Raw genomic sequence first — 14557 nt, 5'->3', positions numbered from 1 at the left:
GTCTACTTTATGTGTACCTTAATGCTTTCTGTACTCACTAAGACCATTTCTGTGTGCTTCCCTCACATTTTCCTGCCAGCTTTATATTTTATACTTTATGGGGCAAACTAGTAATCTCTTCTTTCATATGTGTTAGATGATGCCAGCTTTACAGTGTATTCAAAAGGCTGTTGGAGGTGAGCTAATAAAATAATTCAACTAGATTTCTTGGGTGTGTTGTTTTTTCTCTCTATCCTCTAGATATCTCTTCTAAACAATATAATACAAGATTAGGCAAACCATGTACTTCAGCAGAAGGACCTCAGCATGGAAAGGTACAGACCTTCATCCTGTTTGTGAGTGGGCCATTGACCTTCCCCAAGTCCCTTCTATTTTCTGATTTTTCCCCCTCCACCCAGGACTTACACATGTCATTTCTGCTTACCACACAAATAAGAACACCAGAGCTGTCATTTGCTATCACACATTCAAACACTAGAAAAACCCTCGTCAGGGAAATTCCAGTCAGTAAAAACCCCAAATTCTAAAAATCACAAGTTGCTGATTTTTACCTCTTGTTAGTCACCTCAACTTCTTCTTTGCTTTTTCTCTTACTTTTCCTGTCACTGCCTTTTCCGGCAGCTCTCAGTTCAGCTTCTTTTAAGTGCAAAACCTTTGGGAAGAATTAGAAGGGACTCGTGGCTCCTTCTAAAGCACAGTACAAAATCTGCTGATTTAACCCTTTACCATTTTTCAAATTATTGTATTTGTGTTACCTTAACTGCCAGCAGGGTACAGTGCATCCTTCCTGCCACTTCTGAAGCTAGCTTTGTTAGCTAACACGGATGTAATCCCAAAGTACATGTTTAGTCAAGACTAGTTTTTGCTTAAGTTATCAGATTCAGATTTTAACAACAGTCCATTGCTCAATACTATTTTTTAAAATTTCTGATAGTATAACTTATAGCTTCTTTTTCATCTCTGAATAAATAAAAACTTTGAAAAACAAGAGGATATCTATGATGCCACGTGAGCTGCTTAAATGCTTAAAGACAAAGCAAGGGATATCCCGCAAAAGATATAGAAACAAATTGTAGAGTTCTATAACCCTATAAATAAAAAAAAAAAAAAAAATCAGAGAGGGGAAAAAAGTGCAAGACAGTTATGCAGTAATAACTAGAAGAAAGTACAGTATTATCCCTCCCCTCAAAAGAAGTGGTGATGGTTGTTTGTGGGAGTTTTTTCCCCAGTTTCGAACACAAGCATGAGGTGATGGCAAAATATGTAACGAAATTAAAACCATCAAAATAGAAATTACTCTTTCTAGCCTGAGAGCAAATCTGAAAAAGCAGAAGAAGGACTTGTGGTCTAAATTACAACCATACATAATTTCCAAAACTAAAGCAAATAAATTCCAAATCTTAAACACTAAGAAGTTCTGCAGATTCAAGCCACTTGCCTCAAAAAACAATTTTGTATTTTATTATCTAAGTAGACCATAGTGAAGATTTTTATAATACATACATAAAAAATCCCATCACTATCAATACAAAAATACATTTATTAAATAAAAAATTTAAATTAATATTATAGAATTAGGAGGTTTAAAATTAATTTTTCTTCAATTGTATATTAAAATACCAACATTATAACTTTCATCAACCACATTAATTTTGGTGCAATACTGACCAAAGACATTTCATCATTTGATGTGATAAAAAACGTCTTGAATTACATAAAAGTAAGATCATGTAGAAAAAATTTCAAAATATCAGTACAGTGGTTTTTGTTTTGTTTTGTTTTAATTTAGAGAATTTAAATTCTAAATAGTATGAGGATGTAAAACAAGAATACAAGACCTTCATTTCACCCATATTTTCTGAGAGATAGGATTATCTACAGCTCTGAGTCTGGGACTGGAAGGTAAGGTCTTGAACCGAGGCAAATGATTAGTATTCATATTTTGCAGAAGATACATTTTCACATTAAATATACAGACACTCATGTATACTGAATGTCACTAGGGATTAGCATAATATTTCTATTAGTAACGCTAGCTTATCCAACTGAGCGACACTCTGTAGTCAAGAGCAAAGTACTGGAAGGCTGAAAATGAGCTGAAGTGTTTCCAGTATGGGTTAAGGAAGAAGAGTGACCATTTCCACAGGCAATTATTCAGCTTTAACTGGACCTCCCACAAAAATTCTCTGTCCTTACATAACTGATTGAGCTCCTTTCTTTCTGTGTATTTCAGTTATTTCTCCTTTTCTCCATCTTGCTGCTCACTCCAAACTCCACGAAAGGAAATATAAAACTATAATTTTATCATGGAATCAAGAAAAACTGAAATTTTTGCCCTGACACTTGATTGTAAAAATAGCCTTTGTGTGTCAGATATACCTCATTCAATGCAATATAAAATATAAATAATAATCCAGCATTTTATGTTATTACTATTTATTTATAATAGTTATTTGTTATTGCTACTGCAACTGAGCAATTAGCAGAAAAAATCCTTGCTTAAATGGTATATTAATAATTTAACTTTCATCTTTCCCACAGTTGTAATAAATATGGTTCTTCCATGTAGAGATATTTAACATGGTATTAACTGCTCTTTACACAAACATACAAATGGTATATAAAAAATGTAGATTAATATACACAATGGATCACAGAAGGATCACCCCACCCTGGTGTTCTCTCCTTGAAGAGAACAATGAAAAAATTTCTTTTTAAGCAATGGGCTTTGTGTTGGAAAGATATTTTCCAACACAAATATGTATGTTTTTAAATAATGCTATCAAGCTGAAAATTTTAGTTTGAGTCAATCAGCATATTATAAAAGCCCATTAACCTGAGAGAGAAAGGTCGAGACAAATCCATTCATTAGAGGAGGGAAACCAAAAGCAGCAAAGCAAGACAAAGAGCCAGGACAGAAATAGATCAATCTTTAAAAAGTGTCTCTGAAGTGAAAAATCTTGTTTGATCTCTGACTCAAATTTTTTGAGTCAAATTTTATCTGACTGGGTTTTGTTTTTTCTAAATCACTTAGAGGAAAACACAGTGTCTATATACTGCTTTGTACTCTTACAGTTGAAGCAGAATGGAGAACAGTGATAAAAATACTGACAAATATAGTTTTACCCTTGGATACATATTACATATGCATATAGATAGAACTATCTCACTAGAGATACATATTTCAAATAAAATTATTAGCTCATACTTGGAAAACAAGAGGTAAAAAGAACACTTTCTCATGAGACGAAAGAAGAGGAAATGTACTGTGTTGAAATCAGTTTCAGATGAATGTAATATTTATTATCTTAGTTTATTAAGCAGAGAAGTTTAAAACATGATATGTTAGATGTCAGGAATAGCCATAATAAAACCACACTTAGTGACAAAATAAAATTAATTGATTCAACATGTAGGTCCCATCCTGCTCCCTGACCTACAAATGCTTCTGTGTCAAATCAAATCAAATCAAATCAGAAAGAGGGTAAACTGAAACAATTTTTTAAATAATTCTCTCAAATTCCAGGGATGCAGATTTAAATTGTTCTGCAAGGCTAGAGCAGCATAATATAGCCAAACTGGTCTTCCTTGCTCAAGTAGAAATTTGTGATTAGAGCTGACAAGATATCAAGAATTCCTCCATATGAACTTGATGGGAAGGGCAGGGCAGGAATATTCAATTCTGTAGCAGAAAAAAATCCATTGGAAATTTTCTAACAACCAAGAATTTCATTTTCTATAACTTAGCTTCATTTACAAAGTTTTCAAATAAAATTGAGCTTAAGTAAACCTGGGCTCCTTGTTCCTTACATACTCTTAGCAAGTTGATGAGGACCCAGAAGAGCAGCAGACAGACTTTCCAGCCCTCAGCTCTGCAACAGGTAGTATGAGGAATATGATTAATCCAGGTAGTGGATGCAAGTGTACTTCATGGAAATCCCTGTCAAGGCATAGAAACATTTTATTTTCATCAGACAATAAACATTTGCATTGAATCAATGTTTTATGCATTATCATGAGCTCAGTAATGTGATGTCAGTTGAATGATTCATACCCTCCACTTCCCTTTCTCTATTTTTATTTATTATTTCATGAAGATTTGTCCAAATAACGTATTTCATTTCTCAGCATAATCCATGTATCTCAAACAAAAGATTTCATTCTTTCCACAATGGGAATAATCCAATACATCATTTATTTCATGGCCTACCAAGACTTACCTTATTCAGCATTCAAATGAATGTTTTTATTTTGGTAGAAGTAGCTCATTATCAAATCTTTACAACAGTTAAGATTCTTATGTGATGGATGACCAGTAATAAGCATTAGACATATTTTTCAAAAAAAAAATTCATTCTATTTCTTCCTGTATTAATCTTCATGTTATCTGACAAACAGATTTTCACTTGAAATCACCTCATCTAAAAACACAGCTAAACCCCATTTCCATTAGTTACTTTCCTTGATTTATCAGTAATTCAAATTCTCAGAAAGCCTTATTTTTGGGAATTCCTTTCCCCACTTCCTTCACAGAAATTTTTAGCAAGCAATCACTGGCCTTATACATATTTTCTTCCCACTGAAAATAGTTCAAAGGGTCTACCTGTGTTTTTCATTTCTTCCTTCCTTGTTTTTCTAGTGGAGATGATTCTGTTAAGACAGTCTGCCAGACAACAATTCTCCCAATGCCACTACTTTAAACATCTCTGCAGGAGAACCATGGGTGTCTGCCACCATCCCACATCCACATCTCATCATCCTACCAACGAGAATCCCTACCTCAACAATAGTTCCTTTGAGGCTGTTATTTGAACATTCCTCCTCCTTTTCTCAGATATTTTTACTGAATAACTTTCCATAAAATCATTACTCTCTGCTGATGACTTCATTTTCATTCTCTTACATCTTGTATATGCATAGGTTTGCAGATCCTTATCATCTAGCCCAATATATAAACAGAATTTAGCTATAAGACCCCTCCTGTGCTCCTACTGAGGTAAAAACTTTCTGTTGATGAATTTAGATATGGGCGCAGCAAAAAAAAAAAAAAAAGAATGGATTTTTTTCTCTAGACTCTAAAATACATGTAGGGAAAATTTACTAAAAACATCCAATGACTAATTTCTGTTTCACATATCCCAGTAAAAACACTCAGGTACTTTTAATTCTAACTGTAAGTTTTATTTAGTGCCTTACGGCTACAGCTTTGATCAGCATTCTTTCTATTTTTTTGTCTTATAAAGAGATTGTAATGGCATTACACAAGAAAAGTGAGATTGCAAGGATTGTTGGCTGTTGCAAAATATTTATCCAAAAAGCATAAAGCAACTCAATATAGTGAAAGGGGAGATACTCCTTGTTATAATGCTAAAACCATTTGTCACTTTCTGCATAGCATTTCTATGTTCAAGAAGGAATAAGAGTAACCATATCTAAATTCTAACAGTGCCAAGTGATGTTTTTTGCTTTTTCCTTCTCCCTACATAGCCAAACTAATTATGTTTGAAGTTCACAAAGTGTGTGAGAGGCACTGAACAAATGTGTAATTATTTAATTTTTAAAAAGGGTTTTATTTAGAAATATGGGTCCTTTTGAAACGTCTCCTAATTATTGTCCTAGGAGTCAGACCATGGACTCTGGGGATCATTCAGTTACTGCAAATTTATCTAAAATGGAATTGAAGCCTGGTTCATTAATTAACAGAACATGGGTTAACTTCGGGAAAAACACTGAAGATTCAGTATAGATACAGTGAACCAGGTCACGTACACTAATTAGAACAGAAATGTCTGTGATACCAAAACAAAAAAAATAACTTTACACTGTATACTTTTTTGAATAAGAAACTTGTATTTTTTATTTTTGAGTAGAAAGTTTTGAAATTTCACAAATTTTATGGAATCAAAATTCTCAGAAGAGCAATATTGCAAAATCATCTAAGAATTATCTGTTCCCTTATGTGTAGCAGTTGTGGACTTTGAGCACAATTCACTATACATCAGTGTTTCTGTCCAAGTTCCTTTTCTAAATAAATATATGAAACTTACATCTGGTAAGTTGATTTTGGTTGGGTTTTGTTGGTTTATTTTTCTTCTTCCAGCATTAATTGCACTCCATTTCTCAATAGTGAACTTCTTCACTGTACTTTGGAGAATGCTGACCCACAGTAATACTGATCTTCAAGAGTGAGGCTACGTTCCCGACTCCCAGAAAAGGGCATTTCTCTCTCTGTGCGGTGCAGAAATATTTACTGGCATTTTATATGTGTTCCAGTGATTCATCATTCAGTGTGAATCCCCAAATATCTATATATCTCCATTTTCCAATCTCTGCGTTGCTTCAAAATTCTCTAACTGGTGAGATATCTAAATGTTAAAATCATAACACCTAAATTGTATTGTGGCATATTCAACATCAATTAAAGAGCCTAAGCTTCCCTCCAGATTTTTGTCTCATAATTAAATTGATCTTGATCACGTCTGAATTTTGTATCTAATTATACCAAAAGTAATCTTCAGTACATTTTTGAATGTTCACATTTTGGGAGAATATCATAGTCCACCATAAAAAGACTCTCTTTATTACATCCTCATATTCATGAAGAACTCACAAATGAAAATCTCTGCTTTCAAGAACTTTGTATTATTAAAATCTTAATTTTCTATGTGTGGAAATGCTCCCAAAGGAATAATGCAAATTCAAGACTGCATGAAAATAAAGTTTAAAAACTTCTAAGCATTCCTAGTATTTCTGTAATTTTTACATTTTATTTTCTAGTATTCTATTTCTGTGTTGGTTAAACCTCATGTAAGCATATGCTTCATCTCATCTAAAATAATTTTTGCTCCAGCAGCAAATGCCTTCCAGTAGGCTGACAGCGTTAAAGTGCTGATGTGAAGAGCCCACATACTCAAGTTTTCTGTATTCCAAAGTAATGACACAAAAACTATGAAAAACGTTTCAAAATATTTTTTAAATCTATGATAAAATAATTCTTTGTGGTTTAGGTGTGGTTCTAACTTATACTATTTATATTTTTTCAGCCCCAACCATGCTTATCTTAGTAGGTCCACAATGACATCTTGTGGCTACTCTGAGTTGATGACTCAATGATTAATAAAATAAACATGTCTACTGACTTTCAAGAATCTTTTAGACATGAACAGAAAAGTTATCCTCAATGAAGATCCTGCATAAGACATCTACATGTGGCAGCAGTGCCTGCTCTTTCTAACTCCCAAGCAATCATTCCAGTTGCTCCATTTTTCTGTCACTGGAAAATTAATTAACTTTTGATATAAAAAAAAATGTGAAAGTGGCTACACTACACTGCAAAAGTGACAACTGAAAGTCTTCAGGCTATCAAAATGTGATAGATGAGTTGAAATCTGCAACATTAGGAAGGAGGAAACCAAACCTAAGGGAGTGATTGACTAAGCCAGGTCCAAAATAAATCCTTTTGCACAAAATTCAGAGTTCTGGTTTAGTTGTTTTGTTGTTTTTTTTCATAGCTGGATGGACATTACATTACATTAGTTAGCCAGCTACACCTTTTTTTCAAGATCAGCCCTCAAATATTTTGAACAGACATCCATTCTCATTTGCTTCCCTTTCTTTCACACTTTCAAGTATGAATTGCAATAAACTTGGGATATCTATGCTTGCCTAAAGCTATGAAACAAATTTTATGTAACCACGATTGTAATGTTATTTGTCTACAGACTTAAACTCTTTTGCTACCTTGAATATCTCTTCAGTGGTTTCTTAATTTCAAGTGAACTCTTTTAGTGACAGTCTTAGGATTCTTTCTTTAGATATTTGTTTTCTAATAATTTGGGAAAAGGACAGTGGTCATGTCTTTTCCTGTCCTTTGCTAGCTCATAGCCTTGTAACTGAAGATTCCTGATAAAAGTTCAGGATTCATTGCATATGTTCATTTTAATATTTCCTCAGATCATATTTGAAAATTTTCAAGGCAGTTGTCTTCTTTTGGATAGAACAACAACTTTCCAATTTAACATATTGCAGATTGATATCTCTTCACAAAAATTATAAAAATATAAATGTCTTCATGGTTCACTGTAGAATTGTCAGCATCATAACTTGGAGTGTTAGTAGATTTCAAAGTTATTTTAAATTTTTTCTCTTACTTTTGAAAGACAGTTTCATAAAGGTAATCCAGAGCCCTTTCCCTTTGAACCAGGTTGTAGTGTATTATAAATACATACATATGCATATGCACAAACAAACACACACACATATAGCTATATAACTATATATCTATATATATGAGCATGCTCATATTGTATATGAGCATGTACATGCTTGAAGCTTACATTCTAGGAGGACTGTCAGGGAATTTTGGAAGCTGATCACTGCCCATCCTTTTTTAAACCTATAATTAGCACAGAAGTGCTTGATTTCCTGGAGCATTATGTGGGGCAAATCTGATTAAATGCTTACTTATGGCTCTTTACTGCACACAGATAGTTTCATACAGGCTTTTGGCTGAAGTAAGGGTCATGCAAAACACAGCATTTGGTCTCAGGGGAAAACCATCATTTGGTTGAAGGGGGAAAGAAAATCATGATATCATTTCCAGCAGTAGAATGCAAAGTTCAGGGAAGGAGAGCAGCTGGAAAGATAGATATGAGCTGGGGAGCTCAGATTTGGCAATGGCTGAACACTCTCACCCAAAGGAATCAACATCAGACTGAAAACAGAATCATCAGTTGCATTAAGAATTAACAGAAGCATGAGGTGAAGGATGAGACATCAAAAGGATTTTGGCAAGAGGAGGCTGCTGGAAGGCTGCAGTACCGCAGTGAACAGTAAAAAGGAGAGGAGGCACGAGAGCACTGTTCCCTCAACTATAGTCAGTGAGGGTGGCTAAATATACCTACTACATAAAAGAGTGAGAAAGTCTGGAACAATGGGTGACCTCTCTAGGTAAGCTTCTCTAAAAGCCTGTTGTGAGACTCATGTTCTAGCTCTAACATGGAATTGAACATCTGTTTTTGATAGGGAATTTAAGTTTTTCAAACATTGCTGGTATGCAGTTGATGGACTAGAAATTACCAGTGCTAATTACTTGCTGTTGTCAACAGTATTGCATTGCCTACTGGTGAGCTTTAAACTGAAAGGTACAGGCTTGAAAACCTTTGGCAATAAAAAAAACCAAACTTGAATGTATTTGTTATGAATAATCCCATTTATATTAGCTGCTAATTTGAACTGATCAGTAGCATATGAAGCAATGTTATCAGATAGACACAGATCCTAGAAACAGAATCCGATGTGTTGGAAGAGACCTCTGGAGGTCTTCCAATTTCAAGTTCCAGTTCAAATAAAGTCATGTTGAAGGAGGTTGCTCCATTCTCAGTCTGAGGATGTAGATTTTACAGCCTTTCAAGACAATCTTTGACTAGAAATTATTTCCCCAGAGTAAAAAAGAAGTCTCGCTGCCCCTGAGTTTAGTTAACCTAAATTTCTCCATTTATATTCCTGCAAAAAATGTATTAGCTCCCAAGTTAATAAATAAAAAGTCATATCTGCTTTTATCAAATTACAGCCACAGTTTTTTTTGTTCATTTACTTAAACTCACATCCCAACTAGAATAAAAATTCAGCAAAATTTGTCTAACTCTGCAATGGGAGATGCCTTAGACATCTGCTGGCAATCCTCACTAAGCCGTGTGCCAGAAGGTGCCACTCTTCTGGCAGAGGTGAGAATCCAGCTGCCTCAGGCACTTTGAAACTCAGGAAATGAACAGGGTTGCACCTTCATTCCCTAAGGACACTGATCCAATATGCACCAATATACAAAAAGGAATTTATTTGAAATTGCCTGATTAGGCAGGAAAAGGCTACCTTTTGCTGAATAGCTTTATGCAGGGATTTCAAACTACCCCACGCAGCCACCCTCTTGTCATCCATGAACAGGCACAAGCACAGGGAGCTCTTGTGTTACAGTAATTTTTCATATATTGTTTTGTTTTGCTGGACAATAGATTGCCACTGTCAGCTGACTGTCAGTTAACATCAATCAACTCATTAGAAGCTCTTGATTTTCTCATCCAAGCTACTCACAAGGTCTGGTAAAAGAGTACAGGCAGTCCTGGGCTTGCATTCTCCCTCAGGAAACCAGAATAGGACCCAGGGAGTACTGTGCTGGTAAGGTGGTAAAGACTAGAAGCAAGATTTAGATGAAGGCATGATTTGAGTTACCCCTGCAATCATGGAAATCATTTCTGAGGAGGAAGGACATAGTCTGAAATTGGGTTATTCTTACTGTGAAAGAGGAGGACTAGCACCATGTATACAAACACCAAGGTAAAATGCACTTGGGTACAACCCATCCAAAAAGTGGGAAAAAGAGGAATAGAGGAAACATGGGGTTTTCCTAGGCACCAGGCTGTTTGTACATCTTAATACACTGTTATGCGTTTTCCTTGTGCTACATTTTCAATGTAGTCAAGAGTGTAGCTAACAACATGAGTATCAGATGCCTGGGTGTGATGCCATCCTCTGCTACAGCACATACCTGAGGAGGTACAGCCCATTTCTGGCTTGTGTCTGTTGTAGATTATTTTTAATTTTTTTTTTAATTTTAGTTAAATAAAAAGAAGTATAATCTTGAGATTACAGAACAAGCTTCCAGCCAAGTCAGTTTCTTCCCCAGCCCCTGAAAAGGTTTCTTACAAAACAAACAGGTTTCTAAGAGACTTCCAAAACTATTGCAACCTCCACAGGAGGCTTCCCTGTATTCTAGAATTCAAAGTCCCTCTCCAACCAAAAAATTGGCAAGTCCTTGAAAAGCACTCATGTTTGTATTTATGGTAATTCTGGTCCCAATAAGGTTCCACCATTTTTTATTACTCTAACCATTTTCTGGACTCTTATTCAGGACAAAAACTTCCAAAAGAACTGTTATAAGGCATAGGTTGGTGCAAATTTGATGGGAAAGGTGGGGTTCCATAACTTTCCTGGTAAGGGAGCTTGTTGTGCCAAGTCAAATGCTAATAGCTAATGCATACACAGGGAAAACAGGGAGACACAGAGAAAAGCTGTCAGCTATTCTGTTGGATAAATCCAAAATTACTTTTTGGACTCCTCTTCCCCAGCAGTGGGATCTTGTGCTGTAAAAACAGTCAAAGTAAAATCTAGCTGAGGTTAATCTTTCTGACTCACAATCATGTAGAAGAATAAGTTCCATTTGAGAAACGCTATATTGTTCTCACAGAAATACCCATGGGAATCCATTATTTTCTATGCTTCATTTTAATTTCTCAAGTGCAAACTATACATTTCATATTAGGACAGAATGGTCCCTCTCTTATCTGCTTCACTCCCCAGATATTTGATATCAGAAGCTAAACTCAACTTTTAATAGGAGAGAGTGAATAATAGAATTCATTAGGCTTTATTACTATTGTAAACTGTCCTGTGGTGCACAAACTATCCTTTTATTACCTTCTTGATTACAACAAAATTGCACTTGCCTGCTGCATCAAAGTTAATGACCCAAGAATATGAATGGAGTTGCTAGCAGGTAATAAAAGTGTTATTAAGGAAGGTGTGCAATTAAATAGCTTCAATTAATATATTGGTCTTAGTGATAAAAAAAAGTATTCTGCCATCTGCGAAGAACTTCCATCATGAGAAGAGTTGCAGAAGTTGTATAGTGATGCATCTGTTTAGTAATAGAATTGGCTGGTACAAACCATGATTCAGAAGACAAAGAGCAACACTTTTAAAGGCAAATGTATAAGACAGAGCAATGATATATAGACCTGAAAAATATGAATACTAGTTGATTAAATCACATTATGAATCCAAGCTTGAACATGTAATTTATTAGCAACTTCAGAAAAGAATACTGAAAAATATGTTTATGGGTTTAAAAACTATGAAAAGTATGCAGTGTTGTAGGGAAAGGAATAGAAAAACAAATGCAGCATATCAATCTATACAGCCTGACCTAAACATATGGTGCTGGTTCATGACTGGAGTATATCCCTAGAAACCAGATAAAATAATAAAACCAATGAAAATGTTATGATAAAGAGACAATGTGTAATTAATAGATACTTGAAGAGTAGATCAAGAGTCACTGTTCTAGGATTCACAGCCTGTACATTTTTGTCACATTATGGGTCACCAGCACATGTACCAGACCTTACACTTCCTGCCTGGTCTATCATCCTAATGCAAAATAGGACCTCTGGGGTTGTAAGGACATAAAAGCCTGTCTCAGGCACTATTATGGCCACAGAAAGGCTTTGCCATGAGATAAGCACAGAACAGGGGGACAGGATGACAATAACTCCAGCCTGGAAGAGGTGAGATCTGGCTAGAACATCCTGGGTAATGCATTCAGACAAAATTTCCCACTGTGGCAAATTAGTAATTAAGTGACTGCTCGTACACATATCACCAGTTAAACAAAGACCACTCCAAGTTATGGGACAGATGGCATCTGGGACACGAATGACAACAAAATCCCCTCAAATATTCCTCTGTGGATACCTGGAATTTGGACTTAATTTGGTAACTTGAGATAAGATAAAGGTGGTGCTGGCTATTATCTCAGACCTAAGGAGAGGGTAACAAAGCTGGGCGAGAAGAATGTATCACCACTCATGAGCACAAAGAATGCATAATTTGTACATCACAAAGAACATGGGCCACCAGGAAATCCAGTTTAGCAAATGTGTTGAAATCAGTTCTGACCAGGTAAAAGGTAATTCCAGCAGGGGCAGATCACAAACTATCAACCCAAGAAACCCACTGACTCAAGAGAAAGACTGAGCTTATATCTAATTAGCATTAGAAGTAAGGGAGTAATTTAGCCAATCAAATAGGAAAACTGTATAGCCAATGAGCATAATTTTTTTTTTGCTAAAATGTATAGCAACCATTGCTGAGAAACCTGAGGTGAAGAAAACTCTAGAGCCACAGGTAATTATTATCTTCTCCTAAATCTCTCTCTGTCTCCCCCACTGTCCACCTCCCCATCTTTTCTCATTTCTATTTCTTTCTGTTTCTCTACATCACAAGTTATTGTTAAATAAAATCTGTACTATGGACTTCAGCATATGGTCCTTTTTGAAACTTAGTTGAGGCTGAGGCATCTCTCAATAATCAGGTCTTAACAGCTGTCAAGTGGAGTTTTGCTGATGAGCCAGTTTGGCCACACCAAACTAGATGTGAATGTTCTTCCTGACCTATCAGGACCTTCAGGAGGAAGTTGTTTAGTGGCTCAGCTCAACATCTGACTGCTTACAAAATGATCTTTTGAAGGGAGTAGAGGGCTTGAGGGAACTTCAGCTTGTGTATTCCTCCCAGCAATCATGGGGACAACATTGTGAGAGTGGACATACTGACACTAGTCTTGGGGATCACATTTGCAGTGTGATCCAACTGTATGTTGTAACTGTTGTGCTCAAGCTGTGATTTCAACAACTTACCCGGTCAAGCTCCTAAATCTAAATCCTGTGTAGAGCAAGTGTCTTCAAAAATGTAAGTTTTGTATTAAAACATTAAACTCTTCCTATGTGGAGCATCTAAGAGGTCTGTTCAGAAAATATTGGACTATGAAATAAACTGTCACAGTTATGTATAATTAATCTAAACCTGGAAACTTCTGTGTTCAATTTGAAAACAAGTTAATGTGTGCAAGTCTCTTCTTGATTTGATTTTGGCCCATTCCTCTTGATTTAAACCATTATATGTGGTATTTCTTCAATTTCTAATTGTGTGTAACACAACAGTTAAATTGGCATGGGTGATCAGTACTCTACTCCTGAACACATGAAATTTCTGTTTCCTGTAGTTAATTAATTGCTTAATTTCCTTCTTAACAACAAAAGCTTTTAAAATCTTTTAGACAAATTAGTGGGTGAGTTCTGAAAGAACTCAGGCCTCTGCTGAACTGAGGACTAGTCAAACTAGGCAGAACCTCCTAGTAAAAACTTGTTAATACCCTGAAGATGTAAAATATTTTATTCTAATTATAAATAGTTCATAATTTCTCCAGATCTGATTTACATGCATTATAAATTTTTGCCTATAATTTTTTTCTTGTACTGTGTTGCAACAACCATTCTTATCTGGATTTAGCATTACAAGGTGAGGTTTTTATAAACATCCATATTTTTCCATAATTACAAAACTACAATGTTGACACTTCAATGCAGGATAACCAAACATTAGGCAAATGAAGTATAAGTTTGATAATTTAAAATCAAACAAAGTGAAAAATATTGAATTGAACTGTCTCAGGATCACTAAATAATCCTTAGGATTATACTGTTCAAGTTATTTAAACAAGCCTACATTTTATCCTACAACACTCAGTGGAAAATTATTGTGCTTCCATTAATATTTTGTTTGAATCCCTAATTTGTAAGATGAAATTTCTTTTCCATAGGCTTCATACAGATATGCAAACCATAAACTGAATCTTGTAAAAGCAAACTCCTTGATATGAAATATCACTTTATCCCCACCTTGTGGAAATTTTCTGCATATGTTATTCCTTAGTTGAAAAATAAAT

At 35.2% G+C, this 14557-nt stretch overlaps 1 long non-coding RNA gene across 1 annotated transcript in view; it reads right to left on the bottom strand.

Annotated features, from left to right (window-relative positions):
- Positions 1–14557, bottom strand: part of LOC116183615 (uncharacterized) — an 85940-nt gene that overhangs the window by 58865 nt on the left and 12518 nt on the right. Inside the window, exon 2 of the long non-coding RNA XR_004148277.2 lies at positions 3811–3940. This is a non-coding gene — a long non-coding RNA (uncharacterized LOC116183615). The remainder of the gene's footprint in view (positions 1–3810; positions 3941–14557) is intronic.

This window comes from Lonchura striata, chromosome 4 (genome assembly GCF_046129695.1).
Source record: "Lonchura striata isolate bLonStr1 chromosome 4, bLonStr1.mat, whole genome shotgun sequence".
Taxonomy (NCBI): Eukaryota; Metazoa; Chordata; class Aves; order Passeriformes; family Estrildidae; genus Lonchura; species Lonchura striata.
This window is presented reverse-complemented; position numbering and strand designations above follow the sequence as displayed.